This window comes from Magnolia sinica, chromosome 6 (genome assembly GCF_029962835.1).
Source record: "Magnolia sinica isolate HGM2019 chromosome 6, MsV1, whole genome shotgun sequence".
Taxonomy (NCBI): Eukaryota; Viridiplantae; Streptophyta; class Magnoliopsida; order Magnoliales; family Magnoliaceae; genus Magnolia; species Magnolia sinica.
The window spans coordinates 82,394,533-82,400,004 of record NC_080578.1 but is presented as its reverse complement, the minus strand read 5'-3'; the positions used below and the strand labels follow the sequence as shown (position 1 = coordinate 82,400,004).

Genomic DNA, 5,472 nt, shown 5'->3' with positions numbered 1-5,472 from the left:
GATCATCCTCTTCTTTCAAGAGATATAATCCACCTTTCTCCTTTAATTGAGTCGGCCTAGACGTGGTGTTCGCCATTGGGTAATAGTCCCATGATTGTGTTTTTTCAGCCAAACTGTCGAGGTAGTCCCACACCTCGTCGACATCTTTATTAATGAACTCTCTATTACACATTGTCTCGACCATTTGGCGCATGGAAGATGTCAGTCCATCATAGAAAAATTTGTAATGCGCCACGTTTCAAATCCGTGTTGTGGGCATGAACTGACCAAATCTTTGAACATTTCCCAACATTGGAAGAATGTTTCATCTTCCTTTTGGGCAAAGTTCATGATCGCTTTTCTGAGGGTAATCGTTTTATGATGTGGGAAGAATGTTTTTATGAATTCCCTCTGCATGTCGTTCCATGTGCCAATGGATCTAGGACGCAGTGAATGTAACCACGTCTTAGCTTTCTCTTTTAAGGAAAAAGGAAAGAGTTTCAGCCTAATTGTATCCTCAGATACATTAGGAAAACATAATGTAGCTATAATCTCATCGAACTCTTTCAAATGTAAATATGGACTCTCTGATTCAAGTCCATGGAATTTGGGAAGGAGTTGGATAACTCCTGGCTTGATGTCCATTTGTCCTGTGTTTTCAGGAAAAATCATGCATGAGGGCATACTCACTCTCGCCGGTTGTAGATAATCTCGTAAAGTACGAGGCGGGGGTGCCTGTTGCACCTCATTCTCATCTTGGGTATCCTCCACCCTGGGTGGAAGTAGAGGAGGTTGGTCTTCAGCCATAACTTCAGTTAACTCAGGGGATTTCGAGTGGTGTCTAGTCCTGCGATGAATAGTCAACCCCTCAACCAATCCTCCTTCAGTCAAGAGACGTCGAGTGTTGTCACGGGCTCACTTGGGCATGAAACACTCACAGCCCTCAATCAAATTCAAAGCCTAATCCTAAGAAAGGAAAAGAAAATCTAAAAAGAAAGAGAGGGAGAGTTGGAAGGAAATTACCAAATTGAAGCCCCTAAGTTAAGGACCTGCAAAATAAAACAAAATACATTAGATTCTAAAAAGGAGAGAAACAATCCCTTAAAAGAAAGATAGCAGTAAACTGATTTCTAAAAGAAAGTGGAAACTTCTAAAATAAATTAGGAAAGTCCTAAACTAGAAAGTAAATTACTAAAAGAGAACTGAAAAATAGGAAGTAGAGAAGGAGCTTACCGAATTAGAAATTTCTATTTTAAAGGCCTACAAAATAGGAAGGTTAGTTTCTAAACAAAAATTCTAAAAATAAATGAGGAAACAAATTAGATTCTAAAAGAGTTAAAATTAGAAAGTTACTAGAGAACAAAAATAGAAGGTTAATCTCTAAAAAGGGAAATAACTAACCTAGTTTTTAAAAACAAAAGAGGAAAGTTTCTAAAAATAAACTATTTCCTACAAATAGAGAAATACTAGAGTTAGAAAATTTCTAAAATTTAAACCTTAATTCTAAAAACAGAAAAAGTAGAGAAATTAGGAAGGAATTACCAATTTAAGAACTTATGTCAGGATCCTACAAAACAGGAAAATAGGTTAAGTTCTAAAAATAGAATAAAATAAAATAAAAACTTTTATCCTAAAGTAAGTAAAATCTTAATCTTAACCTAATTCTAAACCTAATTAATTTCAGAAAAACGTAACTGTCAGTCCCCGGCAACGGCGCCAAAAACTTGTTCACTCCCCAAGTATAGGGTTGTGATGTAGTAATAAACTCGGTAAGACCGAGGTCGAATCCACAGGGACTGAAACTTGTACGTTTCCTGAAACTAGGTAGAAATAGAACTAGCCTAAGATGCAATCTAAATCAAATATAAATTGATGAATAATGGTGAGAGATTAATGTAAAACTGAAGGAATTCAGAGGAAGGAAACTAGGGATTCAGAGGATCCACTTGTAGGGATCAGGGAGATCTTATGCCTGCATTAAGATTCATGGAAATCAAACTGAACCTACTTGATTTAGTCTTCATGTGATGAAAGGAATATGAATCAGAATGGATTCTATCATCAAACCATGCCCAGGAGACAGAGCAAACAACAGAATTAAACCAATTACCAACCAATCAGATGATTGTGAAGGTTAGGAAGGATACCGCCATCCAGCCATGCCCAGGAGACGATGGCGAACAACAGGGCTTCCTGACGTCACAATCAAAATACGGAAAAGGAAATACTCAAAGCCATTGCAAACCCATTGTAATGTTAGTCACAACAGGCCATTAAAGACTACAAATATTCTCATAATAAAATTAAATTAAAATTCAATTCAGTCTAAATAAAAGGCATAATAACAGTCTCCCATCATGCTACAGGCTTCACCTCTTAGCCCTATCTAAGAGGTTCAGCCAGACATGAATGGCTTGAACTCAAAGCAAATAAAAAGAAAAAGAAAACGAAAAATTAAAAGAAAAATAAGAAAAACTTCTTGTCTTTTCTCTCTCATCTTTTCTCTCTCCCTCTCGTTTTCAGCTCCCTGACGTCCAGCACTGTTTACGGCTGCACTCTCCCCACTTCCTTCACAGTCTTCTCTGTTTCTCTTTTTCTTCCCACGCTGCCAGTAGCCAACCTCCTCACGTCCCTCCAAAACTGTCAAGCCAAGCTCGCTCCTTCTCCACAGCCGTCTTCTCGTTCCAACCAAAACCGAGCACCCCTTTCCCTCCACACGCTGATCTCCCTTATAGGCTGGTGCGTAGGGGCATGAAGAGGTTGAGTCCGAGAAGGACTCGGCTGAGGAAGTTTTATTTACGCAAGGCTGGTGCGTAGGTCTTTTTGCACCCAAGAAAATGGAAGAAAAAAACTTCCATTTGCATCACATTCCTTCTAAATAGATAACATCCCTTGGGAGTTTTTTGGCAGACCTACCTGATGAACGGTTCAGATCAGCCGTCCGATCGCCCCCAAGAGCGCACAACTCGCCGCGAAAACCGGACAGCGTCCGGCTGCGAAACAGAGTGCGCTATGCACTTTCGCTGTCTGATGGTGGGGCCCACATCGCTTTTATTTTGGGAAATCCACGTCGTCCACTGCATTCTCCTCGAAAAACCGTTCAGGTATGACGCGTTATGGCTCGAATTTGGTGTGGCCCATGGACTCTTCATATCACCGTCTGTCATATGTATGAACGGCTAGAATCTGTGTATATTTGCAGGAGACAAAAATAGACACCTAGGCGAGGGTCACGCACCATATATGGAGTTAATGGACGGTTTGGATCATGTAGATACATGATAGATGGGCCCCACTATTGAAACCAATGGTTGGTGTTCGAAGACGCTGGGCGTTTTGAGTTTGTTATCGGTTAGCGTTGCGCTGACCGATTTGGACGGGTACGGTGCGCGGCGGGAGTGTGCACATGGTGCACACGTACGCTTCTAAGTGGGGTCCATCATGATGTATATTATGAAATCTACTCCGTCCATCCGTTTTATCCTCCCATTTAAGGGGTTGAGACTAAAATTGAGACATATCCAAAGATCTGGTGGGCCCCAAATCATGATTTTAGTGGCTGATATGTCTGTTGGGATACTTGCACAGGGATTGAACGGATGAAATTTGACGTGTACGGTTAATTTATGGTCCTCGGGCGATGTATAGATTTTCGAGCTGAACGGATGGTGGGAACCCTGTGATCTTGCATTCTGGACCAATTTCGGGCCTCTTAAGCTTCAGTTTCTCGATTTTCGCGGATCCCCGGCGTATAGTTCCGTCGATCTTGGTCTCCTAGGGTCCGTCCCATGCTCTGGTGCTTTCAGACCGTTAAATCCATGCTTTTAGTACCCTTTCCCAGTCCAGGCTCGTGAATACGCCCTGCATCACAAACATGATTAAATCAGGCTGTTAAACCATACTATGTTCGTAAATCCAGGCAGTAACTGGGTCTGATATGCAATATTTGACCCTCAACATTTCCTCAGCTCCTCCATCTCACATGGAGCTATGCGATAGGTCGGCAATGAAATAGGTGTCGCACCAGGCACAAGGTCAATCGTGAAGTCGATCTCACGCCGAGGAGGTAGTCCAGGTATCTTACTGAACACGTCCTCAAACTCTCGAACCACTAGTGTGTCTTCAAGTATCGGGCTGTCAACATTCTTCAGTAAAGAAGCATAACAAAGGACTCAAAAATGGCAACTGACCTGCATGGGGAACGTAAAGGGCGTGCCCTCAGGCCCGTGAGCTATCACCAATCAGGTCTCACAGCCAATCTCGGCCCTCACTTCAGTCAGCCAATCCATACCAAGGATGACGTCAAAATGGTATATCATGGTGACAATCAAGTCAATGCATATCGTCTTGCTCCCTAGATCTATCAAGCAACCCTCACACATTTTTGTGGCATCTGTAAAAGTCCCTGGTGCTGCGATAACTCGCACCCCAACCATCGAAGTCGTCTTCAGCCCTAAGCGTTGGACTGCAGAACATGATATCATAGATATAGTGGATCCCGTATCCACCAACAGAAATATAGGGGTACCTTCAATGTGGGCGGTGAGCTCGAAGGCCAAAGGGACGGTAGTTGTAGAATCAGGCGCCTCCGCTGTGAGTGCATGGACGCCCGCTTGTTGAGACCAGTTGGGCTGAGGAGCCATAGGACACTGGGGCGGCCTAGATCGAGGTACAGGTGACCGGAATGATGGATGAGCTGATGTCGTGCGTAGAGGTGGTGCCGATATAACTTGGGGAAGCGGGCGGTTGACCCTTTGGGGCGATGAGAAGCCGTTATCCCCCATCCTGGTGAAGCAATTCACCTTTGTGTGGCCTGACCTCTTGTAGTAGGCACACCACATGTCAGTTCGCCTCACAGGGGCAGGTGAAGCCATCAACCTCGGCAGTGAATCTGACCGTGGCCTCTTCCCGAGGAATGGTCTGCTCTGAATCTCTGGTCGTGGCCTAGGAGCCATCGGCGCTCGCATACGGGACTGCCTGTCCCCGTCCTGCTCAGCTCTCATAGACATGCTCACTAGCTCAGAATAGCTAGGTATGCTAGCGCAGCACATCTTCAAGCGGATATCTGGTCTCAAGCCCTCAGAAAAACGCCGCCTACGCATCGGCTCATCTGTCGAAATCAACGGGGCGTACCTGCCCAACTCTGTAAACTTGTTCTCGTACTCTGCCACTGACATCCCTCCCTGTCGAAAGCGAAGGAACGCACTCTCCTTCTTGTGGTGATAGATGATGGGATAGTATTTCTCGTGGAAGTGGGTCTCAAAATCTGCCCACGTCCATATATGTCCAACCACAATAGTACGGAGGACACTATCCCACCATAAGCTGGCCTCCTTCTCGAACATAAAGGTGACCAACTCCACTTGCTCGAGCTCTGTGCAGTGCAGCGGCTTTAGCATCTTAGAGATGCGGTCAAGCCAATACTTGGCCTCCTCGGGTCTGTGAGTACCAGCAAAGGTGGAGGGTCATAAGCGTTGGAATCACTCAAAGTGG

The 5,472-nt window shown here is 44.3% G+C and overlaps 1 non-coding gene across 1 annotated transcript; it reads left to right on the top strand.

The window, feature by feature from the left end:
* The first annotated feature begins 241 nt into the window (after nt 1-241).
* LOC131250244 (small nucleolar RNA R71) lies at nt 242-348 on the top strand. The gene has a single exon (XR_009173170.1). It is a non-coding gene; the product is annotated as a small nucleolar RNA R71 (small nucleolar RNA).
* Nucleotides 349-5,472: the final 5,124 nt, after the last annotated feature.